This window comes from Bos indicus, chromosome 6, assembly GCF_029378745.1.
Source record: "Bos indicus isolate NIAB-ARS_2022 breed Sahiwal x Tharparkar chromosome 6, NIAB-ARS_B.indTharparkar_mat_pri_1.0, whole genome shotgun sequence".
Classification (NCBI taxonomy): Eukaryota; Metazoa; Chordata; class Mammalia; order Artiodactyla; family Bovidae; genus Bos; species Bos indicus.
Window position 1 is genome coordinate 19,150,097 of NC_091765.1, and position 24,061 is coordinate 19,174,157.

The window sequence follows — 24,061 nt, forward strand, 5'->3', positions numbered from 1 at the left end:
GTAAAAATATCACATAATGATATTTTTATGGCTAAGCAAATAGATAAAAACATCTGTCATCAGTCTTACATTCCTCCTTGTCAGGAGCTTCTTGGTGTATATGAATGTCCTTTTTTAAAAAGAAATGTATCAAGTTATATATTGGAACTGATTTTCTAAGATACTAGTATGTTTATCACCCAACTGTATTTCAATACTGTATCATTTCACAATGGATGAAATGCTATTTGAAAAGTTTCAATTTCAAACGAGGATGAGGTTAAACGCTGGGGTTCTCAGTGCACATAGATTTTTCTGACATAACATCTGAATTATGCTGTATGCCTATCCCACGGATGCCTGCTCCTTTATAGATACTTTTCATTTTTATATGAAAAGGAAAAAACTAACAAGCTATCCAAATAAATGTGGGAGGAAAACTCTTAGCCAATCATTGAAAGATCATTTTCCCCAGGCAACCACAAATTAAAGTGAAAAACAGGATTAATCAAGTGGAAGAAGATGTATACTGTATAGCTCAGGATTTTTATAGGAATCATATTTCAAAATTAAAAGGAGATATTGTGAAATTGGAAGGAAAGGACAAGATCATAATTTTAACTATATATTGCTTAATTTCAGTATAATCTTAAAAAGTCTTTGAAAGGTGTGATGGTTAATTTTACATGTCAATTAGGGGCATATTCTTGACTGATATTAACATTTAACTCTGTAAGAAGGCTGCCATCAATCAGTTGAAGGCCTGAATTGAAGAAAAAGACTGGCATTCCTGAAGTTATTCTATCTACATTAGACTGCTTTCAGACTTCATCTGCACCCTTGGCCCTCCTGAGTCTTTAGCCTGTCCATTCACGCTGAAGATTTTGGATCCTACGGGCTTTGTAATCATGTGAGGCAATTCCTTATAACACATGTCCTTTTCTCTTATTTGTCTTAGTCTGCTAGGGCTGCCATAGCACAATACAACAAGGTAGAAGGGTTAAACAACAGAAATTTATGTTCTCACAATTCTGGAGCCTCAAAATACAGGAGCCAGGTGCCCACAGGATTTGCTTCCGGTGAGACTCTTCTTCCTGGTTTGCAGACGGCCCTCTTCTCACTGTGTCCTTACTTGGACTGTTTTCTATATCTGTGCAGAGAGAGAACTGTCTATTATCTCTTGCTCTTATTTTAAGGATATTAGTCCTATTGGATTAGAGCTCCACCCTTATGACTTCATGTAACCTTAATTAACTTCTTAAACCATAAAATCTTATTGAGGATTAGGCTCCAATCTATGAATTTGAGGAGGATGTAATTCACTCCATAACAAAAGACATCTGGAAAGAAGTCATATTTTACTATTTTCTGAGACACTGACAGAGAAGATGTGATCCTAAGAGGAAACATACAAATTTGGGAAACAAATATCGATATTTCATGACCCAATGAGAGGTTTGCTTTTCCAGAAACACTCTTTCCAAATTTTAAAAATTGAAACTCCAGAAACTATGGTCTATTCTACTCAGAATGTAACTGAAAAAAAATGTAGCATCATTTTGCTAGGAGATAATTTGCATTTCCTGGGATATCACAAATAGGTATATTAGAAGTTTGATATTGTACACTGTGAGATTATGATGTTTATCTTATGTTGCTTGAAAGCCCAGTTCCTTTTATCTGGAAAGGTAGAAAAATGACACTATAGTAGTAAGGAGAGAAGATTATGAATAAAATGGACATAGCATCTGTGAAGGGAAATTTGACATTTAGAAAAACTTTTCTGAATTAGTATCTTGACTGGTTGTAAATTAAATGCCTAATTTAAATATTCTTTTTAAAGTTAAAGAATTGTGTTTTTTTCATCCAAATAAAATGTCATGACCTTACATAAAAACTGTTTTAATTGTAGGTATTTGTAGAGGTTAGTTAGCTTGAACATTACAATGAACTATAAAATAATCAGCTCAAACCATAAAATTCATTCACCTCAAATTATTCTGGAGGAGCTACACTAACAATGTTTATACTATTTCTGAGAGTAAATTCATTATAAATGAGTAAATATATTTTAAATTTCATTTTTATAATGGTAAACACAAGCTTACCTATCTTATTTGCTACATTTTCCTAAGACAGAAGCTCTACTATTTTATTGTGTGACTGTCTCTAGTCAGAGTAATTAGGAAAGGAAAATAAACAGCATCCAAATTGGAAAGGAGGAAGTAAAACTGTCCCCATTTGCAAACTACATGATCTTATATATAGAAAACCCTAAAGATCCACAAAAAATATTTGAATTAGAAAAGAAAATCAGTGAAGGTGCAAGATAAGAAATCAATATACGCAAATCAGTTGCACTAATAAAAAAACTATATAAAAAGGAAATTAGAGTCTGTGGGAGAAGGCAAGGGCGGTATGATTTGAGAGAATAGCAATGAAACATGTATATTACTATATATGAAATAGATTGCCAGTCCAGGCTCGATGCATGAGACAGGGGGCTCAGGACTGATGCACTGGGATGATCCTGAGGGATGGGCTGGGGAGGGAGGTGGGAGGGGGGTTTTAGGATGGGGAACACATGTACACCCATGGTGATTCATGTCAATGTATGGCAAAACCCACTACAATACTGTAAAGTAATTAGCCTTCAACTAAAATAAATAAATTAATTTTTTAAAAAAAGGAAATTAGGGAAACACTATCATTTACAATAGTATCAAAAAGAACAAAATACTTAGGAATAAGCCTAACTAAGTCAATGAAGCACTGAACACTGAAAGCTATAAAACACTGCTGAAATAAATTGAAGAAGACACAAATGGAAAAACATCTCATGTTCATGAACTGAAAGACTTAATATTGTTAAAATGTCCACACTGCTCAAAGTGATCTACAGATTCAGTGCAATACCTATCAAGAGTCCACTGGAATTTTTTATAGAAATAGAAAAAAAACAATCTTAAAATTTACACTGAAGCACAAAAGATCCTAAGCAGCAAGACCAATCTTAAAAAAGAACAGAGCTAGAGCCTTTAATGTAGGAACTATGTCTCAAGAATTGGGTTCCTTCAAGTAACTGTTTTACTACCTGAAAGAAATAGATACAGAGAGGGCAGTTATTTTATTTTTGTAAGTTACAGCCTATTTCTCTTACATGTACCAGTGGGGATTTGGCTTGCTTTGCCACCCTGCTTTGAAATCAGTGGATTCAATCAGTATCTCTATTACAAGAAACAGTTTGGTTTTCCTGAAAAATGTCAGAGAGCATCCTACAATTCCTCCATCTATAATAACATGTAACTGAAATTAAATTGTTGGGGCTCCTGAAAAGTAATTAGACTCCAAGGATACATAGATAATCTAGAACCAATCTAATCACTTTTTGATTCTGTTTTACTATTGATTCACGGTTCAGTGTCTGCTGATTTTCTGTGATGTTGAAACTGTATGGCATAGTGAGAGGTAGAGAAACTGTCTGTGCTTTTTTTGTCCTTGGTTGTTCCTCACGGTTGTATCCAACACTATCATATTTGTATCTATTCCCTCTCCTGAAAGTTACCTTGCCTGTCCCATCCTCAAGAAAACTCCACAGAGACTGCTCATATTTTATTTCCTCAGGAAGATCCCCTGGAGAAGCCTAGCGGGCTACAGTCCATGGGGTCGCAAAGAGTCGGGCACAACTGAGCAACTTCACTTTCATTGACTTTCACTTTGTCTCCCTAACTATAGACTCAAGCACTGAACCACAAGAATCACTACTGTTGCCTTGTACCTAGGCATCATGTTTCTATTTTTATAATTGTAACTTCATTTTGGTGTAACTTCAATTTGCTGTATGTGCAAATTTCCCCCCATATCATGCCAGGACTATATAGATAGGAACAGGAATTTGTATAGATTGGAAGAAGATAGGGTCTAACTAATTCTCACATTTAACTTCATAAAATGATTTAAAGAGAGGGTCTTTAGCCTTGTGTAAATATTGCCTGGATTAAGAAATAATTACAAAATTATTATGTACTCTGCAGTTACTAAGAGTCATAACATTTGATAAAACTACAATTGAATTAAATAAGCACTTTTTCTCTGATTATGCAGGGCTGTTTGAAATGTATTGCTTCTAGAATAGTAAAATTAATATTAAACTCCAGAATTATATACTACTCTTACATAATGATTTAAAACATTTATGTACTAAAGTATGCACAAAAGAAACCAACCAGAGTTAAAAAACAAATTCAGCAAAGTTGCAGGGACATGACACATAACACATCCAATTCAGCAGCATTCTCTACACACAAGCAGTAAATAACTATATATACAATTCCATTTACAATAGCATCCAAAGGAATAAAAATGCTAGAAATAAATTTAATAAGACAGGTGAAAGAGTTGTACATTGAAGACTGTAAAACACTGCTAAAACTATGAAAAAATTAAGGAAGACCTCAATAAATGAAAAGATATCCCATGCTTTAGATTGGAAGAATTAGTATTATTAAGATGTGGCAATACTACCAAAAACTATCTACTGATTCTATCCAAATCCTAATGTCTTTATTTCCCAAAATGGAAAAGCTATTTCTCAAATTTATGTGAAATACAGAGGGTCATGAACTGGCAAAACAATCCTGAAAAAGAACAAAGTCAGAACGCTCACACTTTCCAATTTTGAAACTTACTGCAAAGCTATAGTAATCAAAACAGTGTGGTACTGACGTAAGGATAATGGAATATAGTTGAGAATCCAAAATTAGCTGATGTATCTAAGCCCAGTTGCTTTTTGACACGAATGCCAAGACCATTCAGTGGTAGAGAACAGTCTATTCAACAAATGGTTCGGGAACAACTCTGCTGCTGCTGCTAAGTCGCTTCAGTCGTATCCGACTCTGTGAGACCCCATAGATGGCAGCCCATCAGGCTCCACCGTCCCTGGGATTCTCCAGGCAAGAACACTGGAGTGGGTTGCCATTTCCTTCTCCAATGCATGAAAGTGAAAAGTGAAAGTGAAGTTGCTCAGTCGTGTCCAACTCTTAGCGAACCCATGGACTGCAGCCTACCAGGCTCCTGTGTCCATGGGATTTTCCAGGCAAGGGTACTGGAGTGGGGTGCCATTGCCTTCTCCGGGAACAACTCTATAGCCACATGTAAAATAATAAAGTTAGAACTCTACCTAACACCACAAAAATAAACTCACAATGAAGCAAAGATTAAATACAAGAGCTAAAACAATAAAATTCTTAGAAGAAAACATTAGGGTATTAATAAATCTTTAGGAACTTTAGTTTGGCAACAGACTCTTAGATATAACATTAAATACATGAGCAACAAAATAAAACTAGACAAATTAGACTTCTTCAAAATTAAAAACTTTCGTACATCAAAGTACATTATCAAGAAAGTGAAAAGACAGCCTACAGAATGAGAGAAAATTTTGGCAAATCATATATTTGGTACCCAGAATATATAAAGACTTTTACACCTCAACAACAAAAGACAAACAACCAAAGTACTTAAATAAACATTTCTCCAAAGACATACAAATGGTGAATAAGCACATGAGAAAATGCTCAGTATCATTATCCATCAGCGAAATGTAAGTAAAAACCCCAGTGAAATATAACGTAACACCCATTAAGACAAATAATATATAATAAATTGTAGTCAGGGCGTGGAAAAATTGGAACCCTCATACACTGCTGGCAGGAATGCGGCTGCTGTGTAAAAAGTTTGGTAGTTCCTCAAAAAGTTAAGCATAGAACAGACATAAGAACCAGCAATTCCCCTCCTATGCATATGCCCCAGAGAATTGAAAAAAAAACAAGTACTCAAAACAACTACTCATAAATGAATTTTCACACACATTCATAAGAACCAAAGGTACAAACAATCCAAATGTCCAACAATAGATGAATGGATACAAAAATTAATATATATGTAAAATGGAACATTTTTCAGCCATAAAAAGAATGTAATGATGATGTATGCTACAGTGTGAATGAGTCCTTAAAATAATTATGCTGTGAAAGTGAAAGAAGCCAGACACAGAAGGTTACATGTTGTATAATTCTATTTATATGAAATATTCAGACTAGGTAAGTCCATAGGGAAAAAAAAGCAGATTGGAGGATGCCAGGGACTGAGGAAAGAAGGACAGAGGAGTAACTGCTAAATGGATATAGGTTTTTATTTGTGGATACTAAAAATATTTTGGAAGTAGATAGAGGTGGTGGCAAATGAACTGAATGCCATTACGCTGTTCACTTCAAAATGCTTAATTTTATGATTTGAGAATTTCAAATTAATTAGGAAAAAATAAAAAGATAATGCACCTGTCCATTGTATATTGCATAATTTACATTTCAAAACTCCTAATTTTATCATTTTTCTGGGTTGTAATTTAATGAATCTATTGCATTTAAACTCAATGTGAAAGGCTGAGAAAATGGGTTTGTTTATTCTTGTCTGTTTTGTGAGTTTTCCTATGGATTTTAATTGATTTTATTTTAGTAGGAGAGTTACTTAGAATCAGACATTTTCTTTGGAAAATAATGTACTTAAATTATACTTTAGGAGTTGAAATAACTTTTAAAGTTCATCTTAATTTTAGTTACTGATCAGTTTATAACTATAATGTTTCTGTAATTTTTAGAAAATTCTATCAGGAAAATACTATATATGATACTTGGAAATTAAAGTACTGCCCACCAGAGGGCTCTCATTTTTCTTCTATTCTGCTTTTCAAAAAAAAAAAGTCATATTTTAATAATTATAGCTTATACACCTGTGAGTAAATCAAGTAAATATCCAAAGTGTCTGTAGAAGATCCCTAAACAGTGAACTTAAACTTATTATGACTGAGATGCAAATAAAGCATACTTTATAAACACATGCTCATGTTTTCCACATTTCTCCATCAACATTTCTGTGAAAGGGAATTAATACAATGAACTATTATGAGTTGAACAAGAGGGAATGAAACAAATGGTCCTGTAAAAGTCACAGAGTACAACCTCCAGAATGACTAAGTGTATTGTTAATTCTAGATACGAATCTACACCAGGATGGATGGAAATTACCTCAACTATGCTTGGAAACAGTGTCTTAATGTGAAAATTGATGAACTGAGTTTATATTTTAAAATAATTTTATTGCACCTATATTACGTATGGTGGATGTGTTGGTGACTAAGATATAGTTGCTTTTCTTGAGAAGCTTAGTCTATAGTGGGAAACAGGCCTCTCAATAAATAACAACCATATACTTGAACTTCTATAAAGAAGTGTACCAATCAAATGACTATGTTTAATTCTCAGGGAGAAGTGAAGGCGGGAATGTTATATATGTCGAGGAAGTCCCTCAAGAAATTCTTAACTCTTCCCTCATTCCACAGTTGACAACCACTGTGGCAAGTGAAACTGCAGAAAGAGAACTTGCCTACCCAGGAGAATCAGGGAAATTTCCTAAACCAGAAATCAAAGATATGAGTTTAATATGAGAAGCTCTCAAAGTAGAGGGAGGTGAGATAAAAAGCAGGAGGAGCAATCCAAATAGAGGGAAACGAGTGATCAAAGTTCTGGGGTTAAAAAATTAACAAAATACACAAAAAACCATATGACATCATCAGAGATCAGGGACATTGATCTGGGTGTTTGGGGAATTGAATAGGCTGCAGTGAATGATACGAGTTAAGAGTGAGTTTGGAAATCACATTTTGAAAAGCCTTGAATAAAGAGTTTTGAAAAGCCTTGAATAAAGCTTTCATCTTATAGGAAATTTGGAAGCAGAGATTGTTTTTAAGCAGGATAATGACTTAAACAGATTGTTAATTTAATTGTTGAATTTTAATAGGTCAGGGGAGCAAATTAAGGGTATAGAACAGCAGAAACTGGAGAAGGCAATGGCACCCCATTCCAGTACTCTTGCCTGGAAAATCCCATGGACAGAGGAGCCTGGTGGGCTGCAGTTCATGGGGTAGCAAAGAGTCAGACACCACTGAGTGACTTCATTTTCACTTTTCACTTTCATGTATTGGAGAAGGAAATGGCAACCCACTCCAGTGTTCTTGCCTGGAGAATCCCACAGACGGGGGAGCCTGGTGGGCTGCCACCTACAGGGTCGCACAGAGTCGGACATGACTGAAGCGACTTAGCAGCAGCAGCAGCAGCAAGAGCAGAAACAGTAAAATGTGAGAAAGTCTAATTAAGGGATAATTATTTAAGCACTGAGTAGATTAGGGCCTTAATCAAGGTTGTACCAGTGTGGATGGTGAAAAGGTGATTCAATAAAATAGTAACATCACTAAAGAAACATTTCAACAAGCTTAGAGCCAACCATCTAAGTCTGTCTCTCTGTGACCTTGAGCTTGGCTAGAGCTTTGTGGAATGCATCCCAGAACTTTTTGGAAACTGTGACATAGATTTGTGAGGTAAAGAGAGAAATGACCAATCCCCAGTGATATGTTACTATTCTCTGTTCAACCAATCAAGTGATACCCTGTTTTATTGGAGGAACATTTCTTCTCCTTTGGAAATGATGAGGTGGGACTTGTAAAAGAGCAGGAAAGTATCCCTTTAGGATGGAGAGCTTATAGCATACTTATGAGCAGAAGAGAGGAGCTAGCAGAAAGTGATTGATGGTGATGGACCAAAAAAAAAGATCTCATTCAGAGAGTCTCTTCCTGGAATTATAGTAACATTTAAACTCGTTAGCTAATAGTACTGAGAACTCACTATATTTCATGCACTATTCTAAACTAGGTACTTTACATTTACTAACTTATTAAATTCCACAGTAATTTAATTTGGGTTAAATTTCATTATGTCCATTGTGCATATCAAAAGAAAAAAAGAAGAAAATGAGGCAATGACCAACAACGTAACTTGGCAAGCATATGCAGCCAATGAGAGCAAAGCCAGGATTTTAATTCAGGCAAGGTGGATGTAGAGGCCATCCTCTGAAATACTACTCTATCCTGTTCACCTTCTGGCAGGAAGCTCTGTAGGATGGAAAGGAGGAAATCCTGACCTCTACTCACCAACTTTTTGGTTTAAAACTAAAAAGAAAAGGTAGAATCTGTACAGTTCATACCTAAAAGATGATTTGAGCAGGATGTGCCTGTCTGTACTAATTACTATAAATAAATCTGGAATTTATGCAACTATGGGATATAGCTAACCAGAGAATGGAAATTAAAGCTGTAATATCTCTGACCCTGAATGACTAAGCACATATAAAAGCTAAGCAGCTCTAAACCTAAGCAACTGAGCTGACACGCACAACACACACTGTAAGTGCTTGTTTGCTACTCCCAGTGTGGGAAAAGGGACAATTAGGAAGCTCTGAAGGCTCAGGCCCCTCAGGAAAGGAATACTACATGTGTGCATGCTTCTGGCTTGTATCTTTTGAATCATTAGTAGCATGGTGTTGGGTAAGGCCTATGATTCATGTGAGTCTGTTTTGACAATTCTTTTATGGCATCTTGCTATGGAAAGTAAAGAGCACGGTGGTGGGTGTCTTGGCTTTGAACATGGCTATTATTTAATCTATTACAGTACCGAATTTAGTGTACTACCAACTTATGTACTCACATAGAGATAATCAAGCATGTCAACAATTCCCAGATTTATATCTATGAGTCAGATCTTTATAGTTTGGTAGAATGCAGAATACAAAACTGGGGCGAGTGCAAACTGTCAGTATTAATAAAAATAAAAACAGCTAATGTTATTGGGCAATTACTTTTTGCTTATTACCTTCACTGGTAACTTGTTTACCTCCCATAACAAAATTATGAGGTCAGTACCATTGTTATTGCTGTTTATCAACAAAGAAATATAAGAAGTGTGGCTCAATCACTGTACTCGGTCTGACACAATGTGCCCGTCCCACAGAGGAGTGAGGAGTATGGAGAGAAGCACTCACCTCTTCCCTTAGAAGTAACACAGGAATCTGCCTTGTTTCTATTCTTTTTGGTCAAACCTTATGACTGGACTGGTCTGCTAAGTCTGACATCACACCATAACACAGATTAGATGGCTTAAATAGAAGAAATTTATTTATCATAATTCTGGAAGCTAGAAGTCCACAATCAAGGTGCTTTCACATGATTGATTTTGGGTGAAGTTCTTTTGCTGGCTTCTAGACCTCTTGCGTAGGTCTTCATATGGCCTCTGGTTTTTCAGAGAGAGAGAAGGATCTCTGGTATCTCTTCCTCTTTTTATAAAGTCAGCGATCCTATTGCATTAGGACTCACTCTAACGGCCTCGTGTGCTCTCAGTCACTCAGTTGTAGCCGACTCATTGTGACACTATGGACTGTAGCCCACCAGGCTCCTCTGTCCATGAGACTGACCCAGAAAGAATACTGGAGTTGCCATTTCCTACTACAAGGGATCTTCCCAACCCAGGATTGGACCTGCATCTCCTGCATCGACAGGCAGATTCTTTACCACCAGTGCCAGAATTAACCTTAATTATGTCCTTAAAGGCCCTATCTCCAAATACACTCAACACTGGGGTTCAATACATAAATTTAGGAGGATGCAGTTCAGACCATGACAGTGATTCCTATATCTTTCTGTTGATCCATGGTTATTTTTCCAATACTGTCTCTGCCCACTAAACTCTCACCTTCTAACCCTTTAGGAAAAAATTTCCCTCTTGCCTTGACTTCATAGGACTCATAGACGTGAGATTACATTTCTCCCTTTCCCTGCTGAGACTGAGGTAATCAGAGACTTGCTTCTAACTGTACTCCCTTCTGGCCTTCAGTCTCTGCCTCTCCAGTAAATTTCTCACATGATCATCAGAATTATCCTAAAAATTAATTGTTCTCTCAATTAAATAGGCAACAAAATAAAAATTCTTAAGCACGAATTTACAGTCTTGCCCAATCTACTTTCCTTTATCATTGTGCGTTTCAGTCAGTATCTAAATGGCACTCTCAGGGAACCTGTCACTTTGCTTCCTGCTATTCAGTACTTTGGACTTCCCTGGTGGCTCAGATGGTAAAGCGTCTGCCTACAATGCAGGAAACCCAGGTTCAACCCCTGGGTCAGGAAGATCTCCTGGAGAAGGAAGTGGCACCCCACCCCAGTACTCTTCCTGGAAAATCCCATGGATGGAGGAGCCTGGTAGACTACAGTCCATGGGGTCTCAAAGAGTTGGACACGACTGAGTGACTTCACTTCACTTCATTCAATACTTTGCATGTGCCTCTGCTATGAGGCTTAATTCCTTTCATGCTGTATAAATGCCCGTTGTTTATACCACTCTTATAAAATTAGAAACCTCATTAGGGCAAAGATAATATTCATTTATCTCTGTATATTTATACTGACAAGTACAATAGGTCCTCCAGGTCCTTAATTTATATGATGATTCACTTAAATATTTATTCAATTTCTTCTCTACATTAGGCCCTCTCACCTTCAAGATGAAAGCTAAAAAATGTTTTTACTACACATTTTTTTTCAACAGAAAATGATTTTTTTAGTTTAGGTGATGGCTTTCATGGTAAAAACAAATATTTTAAAATTTTGCAATCTTTAGCCAAATGTTCAAAAGTTCTATGGGTTATCTTTTGTATTAATTAGAATTACCCACTAGCTGAATGTAACAAGTGGATAATTGAATGACATAGTCCAAATAAAGTGCCTTCCTTGCACAAAACCCAGAAGAAGTCAAGAACTGGGATGCAGGGCCTCTGAAGTTGTCAAGGATCCTTGTGCTTCCACCTTTATACCCTACAGCCCTCTATACTGCCCTGCTGCCATGGGACACCAGCTACCACATTGTTTTTCTTGATGGCAAGTTGAAAAAACCTCAAGAAGTCCAATAAAACAAGTCTGTTTATATCTAACTGGCCAGTGCATAATCATATGACTGATCCAACTGTCAAGAAGGGTGAGAAATACAATCTTTTATCTGGGCACATTGCCACACTGAATAAATCAGATATTCCCATTAAAGGGACAGAATGGATATTTGGGTATTGCTAGAACTACACAGACCTTTCCCAAAAAAAAAGAAATACAAAAAGGCAAAATGGTTGTCTGAGGAGGCCCTACAAGTAGCTGAGAAAAGAAGAGAGTTGAACCATAAAGAAAGCTGAGTGCTGAAGAATTCATGCCTTTGAACTGTGGTGTTGGACAAGACTCTTGAGAGTCCTTTGGAGATCAAGGAGATCAAAATAGTCAATCCTAAAGGAAATCAGTCCTGACTATTCATTGGAAGGACTGATGATAAAGCTGAAACTCCAATACCTTGGCCACCTGATACGAAGAGCTGACTCATTGGGAAAGACCCTGATGCTGGGAAATATTGAAAACAGGAGGAGAAGGGGACAACAGAGGATGAGATGGTTGGATGGCATCACTGACTTGATGGACATGAGTTTGAGTGAACTCTGGGAGTTGGTGATGGACAAGGAAGCCTGGTGTGCTGCAGTCCATGGGGTCGCAAAGAGTTGGACACAACTGAGTGACAGAACTGAACTGAAAGGCTAAAGAGAAAAGGAAAAATATACTCATCTAAATGCAGAGTTCTAAAGAACAGCAAGGAGATATAAGAAAGCCTTCCTGAGTGACCAATGCAAAGAAACAGAAGAAAACAACAGAATGGGAAAGACTAGAGATCTCTTCAAGAAAATCAGAGATTCCAAGGGAATATTTCATGCAGACATGGGCACAATAAATGAAAGAAACAGTACAGACCTAACAGAAGCAGAAGATATTAAGAAGAGGTGCCTAGAATACACAGAAGAACTATACAAAAAAGAGCATAATGACCCAGATAATCATGACGGTATGATCACTCACCTAGAGCCAGACATCCCGGTATGCAAAGTCAAGTGGGTCTTAGGAAGCATCACTACGGACAAAGATAGTAGAAGTGATGGAATTCCAGCTAAGCTATTTCAAATCCTAAAAGATGATGCTGTGAAAGTATTGCATTCAATATACCAGCAAATTTCGAAAACTCAGCAGTGACCATAGGACTGGAAAGGTCAATTATCATTCCAATCCCAAAGAAAGGCCAAAGACTGTTCAAACTACCACATAATTGCACTCAATTCACACGCTATCTAAGTAATGCTCAAAATTCTCCAAGCTAGACTTGAGTAGTATGTGAACTGAGACCTTCCAGATGTTCAAGCTGGATTTAGAAAGGCCAGAGGAACCAGAGATCAAATTGCCTGCTGGATCATCAAAAAAGCAAGAGGGTTCCAGAAAAATATCTACTACTGTCTTATTGACTATACCAAAGCCTTTGACTGTGTGGATAACAACAAACTGTGGAAAATTCTTAAAGAGATGGGAACTGATCACTTGACTTGCCTCTTGAGAAATCTGTATGCATGTCAGGAAGCAACAGTTAGAATTGGACATGGAACAACAGACTGGTTCCAAATCAGGAAAGGAGTACGTCAAGGCTATATATTATCACCCTGCTTATTTAACTTCTATGCAGAGTACATCATGCTGGATGAAGCACAAGCTGGAATCAAGATTGCCAGGAGAAATATCAATAACCTCAGACATGCAGACACCCCTTATGCCAGAAAGTGAAGAGGAACTAAAGAGCCCCTTGATGAAAGTGAAAGAGGAGAATGAAAAAGCTGGCTTAAAAATCAACATTCAGAAAATGAAGATCATGGCATCTGGTCCCATCACTTCATGGCAAATAGATGAGGCAACAATGGAAACAGTGAGAGACTTTATTTTCTTGGGCTCCAAAATCACTGCAGCTGGTGACTGAAGCCATGAAATTGAAAGATGCCTGCTCCTTGGAAGAAAAGCTATGACAAATCTAGACAGCATATTAAGTAGCAGAGACATTACTTTGCCAACAAAGGCCCATCTAGTCAAAGCTATGGTTTTTCCAGTAGTAATGTATGGATGTGAGAGTTGGACCATAAAGAAGCTGAGTGCTGAATAATTGATGATTTTGAACTGTGGCGTTGGAGAGGATTGTTTAGAGTCCTTTGGTCTGCATGGAGACCCAACCAGTCAATCCTAAAGGCAATCAGTCCTGATTATTCATTGGAAGGACTGATTTTGAAGCTGAAGCTCTAATACTTTGGCCACCTGATGCAATGAACTGGTCCACTGGCAAAGACCCTGATACTGGGAAAGACTGAAGGCAGGAGGAGAAGGAGATGACAGAAGCTGAGATGGCTGGATGGCATCACCAACTCAATGAACATAAATTTGAGCAAGCTCCAGGAGTTGGTGATGGACAGGGAAGCCTGGCATGCTGCAGTCCATAGGGTCTCAAAGAGTTAGACATGACTGAGTGACTGAACTGAACTGAGACGTACATATATACTTCTTTAACCAAAATAATTTTTTTAAAAAATCTGTTTATCTAAAATGAAAATGGATTGCAAAGTGACCTTTTAGGTATAACTGATCTGAAGTTGAACTGTTTATATTCAATTAAATTATAACTTAAATAATCACATATTCAAATGAATAAAAAAGAAACACTGTTGAATACAAGTCAAAGTTTACTTAGCCAATGACACAAATACCTGTCTCTCTCTTTTGTACCTATTGACCTCTGTCACTTCCAGACAAGCTATCCAGCCACATTCCCATCCATTTACTTTATGTCCTAGGACTATTTTCTTGAGAACTCTCCTCCACAACACTTTTTCTTGGTCTAAATTGCCTTTCCACTCTTGAAATGCTTACATGTATATTTAAAGCAGCTTGCCCAGACAGATTTGAGGTGATTAAGATTCATATTTGACGAACAGCAATGGAACTAATTACTCATGCCTTTGGGGAAGGGCCTGAAATAAACCTCCTAGAATACATCAAAGTAGGGGTTGTAGGTATGGTGAAAATAAAATAATAGGAGCAGAGCCTTGGCAAATGACTACAAACTCTTGGACTGGTAAGAATGCTGTCTTGAGAGGGAAGGACAAGAGAAGAGTTCCAAGCGTGAAAACTGTAACTACAATGCGTTTCAATTTCATTCTGAGTTCCTTCAGAAACACTAGTGTTATTCTTTCTACATATGAGTCTGGATAAATCTGATTAACAAACATGTATGGCTGCAATATAAATCAATGTGAACACTTTCTGAGAAAAAAAAAAAAAGGTAACAAATAGACTGCCTTTTTAAAAAGTTAAATTCTCTGTAATTATTCCAGGTATATTTGGGTGATAATTATCCAAGATTCTCTATCCTCATTATCTCATTTTTTTTTTTTTTTACTTTACAATATTGTATTGGTTTTGCATTTCATCAACATGAATCCGCCATGGGTGTGCACGTGTTCCCCATCCTGAACACTCCTCCCACCTCCCTCCCCATACCATCCCTCTGGATCATCCCAGTGCACTAGCCCCAAGCATCCTGTATCCTGCAACAAACCTGGACTGGCAATTTGTTTCTTATATGATATTATACATGTTTCAATGCCATTCTCCCAAATCATCCCACCCTCTCCCTCTCCCACAAAGTCCAAAAGACTGTTCTATACATCTGTGTCTCTTTTGCTGTCTTGCATACAGGGTTATCATTATCATCTTTCTAAATTCCATATATATGCGTTAGTATACTGTATTGGTGTTTTTCTTTCTGGCTTACTTCACTCTGTATAATAGGCTCCAGTTTCATCCACCTCATTAGAACTGATTCAAATGTATTCTTTTTAATGGCTGATTAATACTCCATTGTGTATATGTACCACAGCTTTCTTAGCCATTCATCTGCTGATGGACATCTAGGTTGCTTCCATGTCCTGGCTATTATAAACAGTGCTGCAATGAACATTGGGGTATATGTGTCTCTTTCAATTCTGGTTTCCTCAGTGTGTATGCCCAGTAGTGACGAGAGTGTGGAGAAAAGGGAACCCTGTTACACTGTTGGTGAGATTGCAAACTAGTACAGCCACTATGGAGAACAGTGTGGAGATTCCTTAAAAAACTGGAAATAGAACTGCCTGATGACCCAGCAATCTCATTATCTCTTAATATCTCCACTAAACATTTTGAAATTGAAAATTAAAGTATCTTTTCCCTCTTATCAATAACTTTGAACTATAACCAACTATTTAAATTTTCTTAATAGCAGCTATAGTACTAAAACTTCTTTTTAAAGAGAGAAAAGGTTAAACTAATATTTGAGACTCTTTTCTAATCACAGCAGATTAAACTTATGAGTTTTTCTCCAATAACTTCAAAAACTACATTAAAATTACAGCAAATAAAATTTTTAAAGCATAAATCCATGAGAGCATGGAAGATGAGAGGAAATTCCAGATAAAAATCACTAAATTTTGGAAGCTGCAAAGTGGCCTCATGAATGGTAACTGACTTGGCAGAGTGTGGAAGTTCAGTCACTCAGTCATGTTCTACTCTTTGCAACCCCATGGACTGCGACACACCAGGATTCCCTGTCCATCACCAATTCTGGGGCTTACTCAGACTCAATGAAGAGGCAGAGCTAAAGCAAAAACAACACCCAGCTGTGGATGTGACTGGTGATGGAAGTAAAGTCCAATGCTGTAAAGAGCAATATTGCATAGGTACCTGGAAGGTTAAGTCCATGAATCAAGGCAAATTGGAAGTTATCAAACAGGAGATGGCAAGACTGAATATTCACATTTTAGGAATCAGTGAACTAAAATGGACTGGAATAGTTGAATTTAACTCAGATGATCATTATATCTACTACTGTGGGCAAGAATCCCTTAGAAGAAATGGAGTAGCCATCACATTCAACGAGAGAATCAAAAATGCAGTGCTTGGGTGTAATCTCAAAAACAACAGAATGATCTCTGTTCATTTCCAAGGCAAACCATTCAATATCACAGAAATCCAAGTCTATGCCGGGACCAGTAATGCTGAAGAAGCTGAAGCTGAACAGTTCTATGAAGACCTACAAAACGTTCTAGAACTAACACCCAAAAAAGATGTCCTTTTCATCATAGGGGACTGGAATGCAAAAGTAGGAAGCCAAGAGATACCTGGAGTACAGGCAAAATTGGCCTTACAGTACAGAATGAAGCAGGCCAAAGGCTAACAGAATTTTACCAAGAGAACACACTGGTCATAGCAAACACCCTCTTCCAACAACACAAAAGAAGACTCTACACATGGACATCACCAGATGGTCAATACCAAAATCATATTGATTTTATTCTTTGAAGCCAAAGATGGAGAAGCTCTATACAGTCAGCAAAAACAAGACCAGGAGCTGACTGTGGCTCAGATCATGAACTCCGTATTGCCAAATTCAGACTTAAAGAAAGTAGGGAAAACCACTAGATGATTCAAGTATGACCTAAGTCAAATCCCTTACAATAACACAGTGGAAGTGACAAATAGATTTAAGGGATTAGATCTGATAGAGTGCCTGATGAACTATGGATGGAGGTTCATGACATTGTATAGGAGGGCAGTGATCAAGACCATCCCCAAGAAAAAAGAAATGCAAAAAAAGCAAAATGTTTTTTTTTGCTTTTGTAAGGCCTGAGGAGGCCTTACAAATAGCTGAGAAAAGAAGAGAAGCTAAACACAAAGGAGAAAAGGAAATATATGTCCATATGAATGCAGAGTTCCAAAGAATAGCAAGGAGAGATAAGAAAGCCTTCCTCAGAGATCAATGCAAAGATATAGAGGAAAACAATAGAATGGGAAAGACTAGAGATCTCTTCAAGAAAATTAGAGATCCAAGGGAACATTTCATGCAAAGATGGGCTCGATAAAGGACAGAAATGGTATGGACCTAACAGAAGCAGAAGATATTAAGAAGAGGTGGCAAGAGTACACAGAAGAACTGTACAAAAAATATCTTCATGACCCAGATAATCACAATGGTGTGATCACTGACCTAGAGCCAGACATCCTGGAATGTGAAGTCAAGTGGGCCTTAGGAAGCATCATTACGAACAAAGCTAGTGGAGGTGATGGAATTCCAGTTGAGCTATTTCAAATCCTAAAAGATGATGCTGTGAAAGTGCTAAACTCAATATGCCAGCAAATTTGGAAAACTCAGCAGTGGCCACAGGACTGGAAAAGATCAGTGTTCATTCCAATCCCAAAGAAAGGCAACGCCAAAGAGTGTGGAAAGATGACGTCTAAATGCCCACAGGAGGAAATAGTAATAGAAAAGGTTCAAGCCTGGAGGGACCTGGTGTCCCTGAGGGTAACAGGAAAGACACAGAAGTGACAGCTTCTTGGGCTACATAGAGAAGTTAGATCCCAGAAACCTTTTCACAACATGTACCTCTATAACCCGATCTAACTGCAGCAGAAACTGAGATTTGCTCCTTGGAGAAAGTCCACAAAAGGGCTTCTGTGTACAAAGAGGTGAACGACAGCACTAACATGCAGGCCCACTGGGCCCAGAAACATGGGAAATACTGCAGATCAGTATGAGAAAGTCAACAGACAACTCCCTTCTCCATTTTGGTCCCAAGTTCAGGAGCAGGCCTCATAGGAGAAGTTAATCACAGGAGACACTGACTTGCTAAGAGACAGATCTGACATTTTTAGAACTGCTCACAAAACAGATGGACCTAGCTCTACTGCCTTCCATGAGGCAAACCAGTTGACAAAAGTCCTTCCCCTACCAACAGTTTCAAATCAAATTTTTAAAAGCCTCCTTCTTAAACACTAAAGGGAAATCAAGATCTCCAGACCCAGAATAAAAGAATGGGTCAACCTAACAGAGGAAATGTGGTAAGAATACAGAAGGAGAAACAAAGGAAAATAAAACTAAAAAATAATATATTCATACAAAAGGGAAAAAAGAAAATGTTAGTTCCCTGAAAAGGAAAAAGTAATTCAAGAAAATAAAAAAGGATTTTTAGTAATTAAATATGTGGCAGATTATAGATGTCTACAAATTCTTTGCCATTTCCTTCATTGACAGGAGGAGGGGTTGGCCTTAATAGGCCAATGAAATGTAGTGGGAGTGATATTTGGGACTTCCGCAGTTAAGTCATAAAGGTGGATTTCTATAGGTTATCACTGAAGTTCCTGGCACAAACTTTGGGCACCACAGTCACCATGTAGGGTATCTCACTACGCTTACAGCACCATGTTCAAGAGGCTACAAGCAGACACACTAGTGGGCATTTGACTTCCTGCTGATGCTCCAGGCATGTGAGTAAAACCATTTTAGACCATTCAGACCAGCACATCTAACCGCTTAATACAAGTAACCTCCATCAATATCACTTGGAATAACTAAGTGCTGCCTAAATTCTTGGCCCACAAAATTATGAGATATACCAGGCATACTTCATTTTATTGCACTTTACTTTTTTGATATTTACAGATATTGCCTTTTTTCACACATTGAAGATTTGCAGCAACCATATGTCAAGCAAGTCTACTGGCACCCTTTTCCCAATAGTATGTATTCACTTTGTGTCTCTGTGGAAGTGACTGCTTTATTGTCCTTATGGATAAAGTTGTAGTGGTCTGGATCAAATCAGCCACAACATTCCCTAAAGCCAAAGCCTAATCCAGAGGAAGGACCTAGATAACTCTTTCCAATTCTGTGAAGAGTGGAAAATATACAGAAATTTAAAGCTAGCAACACTGATTCTTTTAAGGAAAGAAGCCGTCTCCAGAACATAAAAAAGTAAAGTGAAACAGCAAGTGCTGATGTAAAAGCTACAAGTTATTGAGACCTAGCTAAAATAATTAATGAAGGTGATTACACTTAAACAGATTCTCAGTGTAGATGAAACTGTCTTCTACAGTTTGGAAGACAGTTGGAAGAAGATGCCATCCAGGATTTTCATAGCTACAGAGGAAAAGTCAATGCCTGGCTTCAAAGGACAGGCTGACTCTCCTTTTAGAGGCTGATGCAACTGGTGTTTTAAGATGAAGGCAATGCTCATTTACTATTTTAAAAGTCCTATGGACCTTAATGATGATGCTGAATTTACTCTGCCTGCACTCTATAAATGGAACAAAAAACCCTAAGTGACAGCACATCTGCTTACAACATGGTTTACTGAATATTCCAAGCCTACTGTTGAGAACTTGTGTTCAAAAACAGATTCTCATCACAATGTTATTGCTCACTGACAATGCACTTAATCACCAAGAGTGCTGATGGAGATGTACTCTGAGATTGAGGTTGTTTTCATGCCTGCTAGCACAATGCCCATTCTTCAACCTGTGTATCAAAGAGTAAATTTGACTTTCAAGTCTTATGATTTATAAAATACATGTCACAAGGCTATAGTTGCCATACCCTGTGATTCTTCTGGTAGATCTGGGCAACGTAGATATGGGCAAACTAATCTCATATAGTTTAAAATTAAAGTCCATAAATACAGAAAAGGAATATTTGAAATAGGGCAAGAAAAGTCACCACAGGTAATTACTTAGATTCAGTCATGATTTAGTTTTCAAATAGAATTGATTCAATTCTTCAAATAGAATTGACTCAAGTGGCAGTTTTGCTTCTAGAATAATGTGGCCTTGAGAAAGTCATTTCACTTTTACATGGATTTATCTGTTATCTCCTATAAATTCTATGCCATGTTCATACATTTGGAGTGTGATAAGTTGCCTCAGTTATATCTTATTCTCTGTGACCCCATGGACTGTAGCAGGCCCAGCTCCTCTGTCCATGGGATTCTCCAGGCAAGAATACTGGAGTGGTTTGCCACGGCCTCCTCCAGGGGATCTTCCCAAACCAGGGATAAACCTGTGTCTCTTACATCTCTTGCATTGGCAGGTGAGTTCTTTACCACTAATACCACCCGTGAAGCCCTCATACTTCTTATCTCATCTTTATTATTTCACTGGCAACAATGGCAGTTTAGGTATATATCTTAGTATCCAAAATTCTCCAGACTAAAAGGTCCTAAAAAAGAACAGTTATTAAAAAAAAAAAAATTCATGTAAAGTTGCCCAGGGCCTCAAAAGTCAATGAAGAGTTTCTCAGGGACCCTAATGCAGAAGTAATATTTGATTCTCTAGACACAAGTGTAATAATACAAACTGTCAGTAATTAATAAGTTGCATCCTATGTAATTTTTTCTATTTTTTATTTTTATATTTCAAAACAAAATCCTTTGTTTAGCTTGTGTGCATACTAATCACATAATTTTCAGATACTGTTCTTTTTTAGAACACAATTAACAAGGAACCCTGTTAATAGGCTAAAATGAGGGCAATATTTTCCTAATACATAATTGTATTTCTGAACTTGGGTAGAGATATTTTCAGATATCTGCTGCTAAGTCACTTCAGTCATGTCCAGCTCTGTGCAGCCCCACAGATGGCAGCCCACCAGGCTCCTCTGTCCCTGGGATTCTCTAGGCAAGAATACTGGAGTGGGTTGCCATTTCCTTCTCCATTTCAGATATCTGGTCATATATTAAATAAAAAATTTTGTGCTTAGGAAAAAAGCATAAATAAATGGCCAGTTACCCAACCTTCAGTAATCACTGCCACAATGAGTCAGCAGCCATCAACATCAAAGCAGGATCGTTCGCCAGCAAAAACATTAACATTTCTTAAAGGTCCAGATAGTGATTAGCTTTTTTTAGAAATAAAATATTTTTAAATTAAGAAATATGCATTAATTTTTAGACATACCGCTATGGCACACTTAACAGAGTAGAAGATAATGTAAACATGACTGTTATATGCATTTTGAAACCAAAAACTTCATGTGACTTATTTATTCCAATATTCACTTTACTGTAGTGGTTTGGAGTCAAAGCTACAGTATCTCCAAGATGCATGCGTGTTAAATCACTTCATTCCTGTCCAGCTCTTTAGACCGCATGGACTGCAGTCTTCTAGGCTCCTTTGTCCGTGGGATTCTCCAGGAAAGAATAGTGGTGTGGGTTGCCATTCGTTTTCTCCAGAGGATATTCCCAACCCAGGAATCAAACCCACATCTCTTACATTATCTGAAGGCAGCAGGTTCTTTACCACTAGAGCTAATAAGACAATTATTATAAGGTGCTATGCTTGGGGTAATTTATTATAACATTAGATGACTGCAATAAGGTTGGATGATAAAGAAATTTCCTGGAAATAAGATAAAGAGATCAACAGAAAAAAAATATTACTAATCCAAAGGTCCAATACCCAACAGGAGCTCTTTATGGAAAAAAATAAGAGCAAGTAGAAGGAAGTAGATTATCATAAAAAACAAAACAAAAAGTACACATGGAAGTCTTCCTTGAATTGGAGAAAACGAGTTTCCAGACTGAATGGATTCAAGGAATGTAATAAAAACTTGAATAAACAGGTGCAAAAGAAAACTCTGAAAGTTTCTATAAAGAGGAAAAAAAAAGTTGACCTATGAAAGACTGATGTCATCAAATGGCATAAGACATCTCCAAAGAGATGTTAGAGCAAAACAGCAATGCTTTCAGAGTTCTTAGAAAAACTAGTTTCCAGTCTAGAATTTTATACTTCCTCAAACGACAAGTAAATTGGATGACAAAAATCATATAGTTTCACCTCCACAAACTGAGAACATTTATACCCAGGGACCTTTCCTCAAGAAGCTAGCAGATATGGCCTATCACAAAATATGTGCATGCTCAGTCATGTCCAGATACTTTCAGCCCCATGACTGTAACCCACTAGACTCCTCTGTCCATGGGATTTCCCAGGCAAGAACATTAGCGGGGGTTGCCATTTCCTCCTCCAAGGGATCTTCCTGACCCAGGAATCAAACCTGCATCTCGTGCATTGGCAAGAGGATTCTTTACCAAAATGATAAATTTAGAAACAATAATATATGGAATCCAGAAATCACAGAAGCAAGTCAAAGACAACGTATTTTGTAAGTCCGTCTTCTTTTTCTTCCTCAGTCTTCTTAAAGGGTTAAAAATTACGAGTCGCCAGTCCAGGTTCAATGCACGATACTGGATGCTTGGGGCTGGTGCACTGTGACAACCCAGAGGGAGGGTATGGGGAGGGAGGAGGGAGGAGGGAGGAGGGTTCAGGATGGGGAACACAGGTATAACTGTGGCGGATTCATTTCGATATTTGGCAAAACTAATACAATATTGTAAGGACAGTGTTGTCTTAAAATGTAAATTATGGGAGTAGGTCTGATGAGGTCTTTATAACCTCCAGACATTCTTTGGATTATATAACCTCATTGTTAACACTAGCAAGCGGGTACTCTTTCTGCCCCCTTCTGATGCCTATGTCAGAAGCTTTCTCTATCTCCTTTATACTTCAATAAAACTTTATTACACACACAAAAAAAATAAATAAAAATAAAATAAAATTTAAAACAAACAAAAAATTATATTGATACCTGATTTTCTATAATGTTTTTCCATTCCTAATTAACTGATTTCTGTTACTATATTTATTATTTCCTTTCTTTTACTTACACTGGTTTTCAATTTATTCTTTTTTAGCTTCTTAGAGATTTAGATCACTGATGTCAAATCTTTTTTTTCTAATAAAAGTGGACTTCCCTGGTGACTCAGATGGTAAAGAATCTGCCTGCAATGAGGGAGACCCAGGTTTGATCCCTAGGTCAGGAAGATCCCCAGCAGGAGAGAATGACAACCCATTCCAGTATTCATGCCTGGAGAATTCCACAGACAGAGGAGCCTGTTGGGATACAATCCATGGGGTTGCAAAGAGTTGAACACAAATGAACAACTAACACTTTCAATGTCAAAGGTATACATTTTTCTCTAAGCACTGATTTAGATAGTATTTCACATATTTTGATATATTATACTTTCATTTTTCACCCAGTTTGAGATATAATTTCTTCCTCTTTTAGTTCAGTTCAGTCACTCAGTCACGTCTGACTCTGCGACCCCACGGACTGCAGCATGCCAGGCCTCCCTATCCATCACCAACCCCCAGAGTTTACTGAAACTCACGTCCATTGAGTCAGTGATGCCATCCAACCATCTCATCCTCTGTCGTCCCCTTCTCCTCCTGCCCCCAGTCCCTCCCAGCATCAGAGTCTCTTCCAAGGAGTCACTTCTTCGCATCAGGTGGCCAAAGTATTGGAGTTTCAGCTTCAGCAACAGTTCTTGCAGTCCAAGGAGAATTTTGAGTGTCACTTTGCTAGCATGTAAGATGAGAGCAATT

General features: G+C 37.6%; 1 long non-coding RNA gene across 1 annotated transcript in view; it reads right to left on the minus strand.

Moving 5' to 3' along the window:
- The window catches only part of LOC139183590 (uncharacterized), a 327,223-nt gene that overhangs the window by 114,620 nt on the left and 188,542 nt on the right, over positions 1-24,061 (minus strand). The window contains exon 4 of the long non-coding RNA XR_011567087.1: positions 1,007-1,129. This is a non-coding gene — a long non-coding RNA (uncharacterized lncRNA). The remainder of the gene's footprint in view (positions 1-1,006; positions 1,130-24,061) is intronic.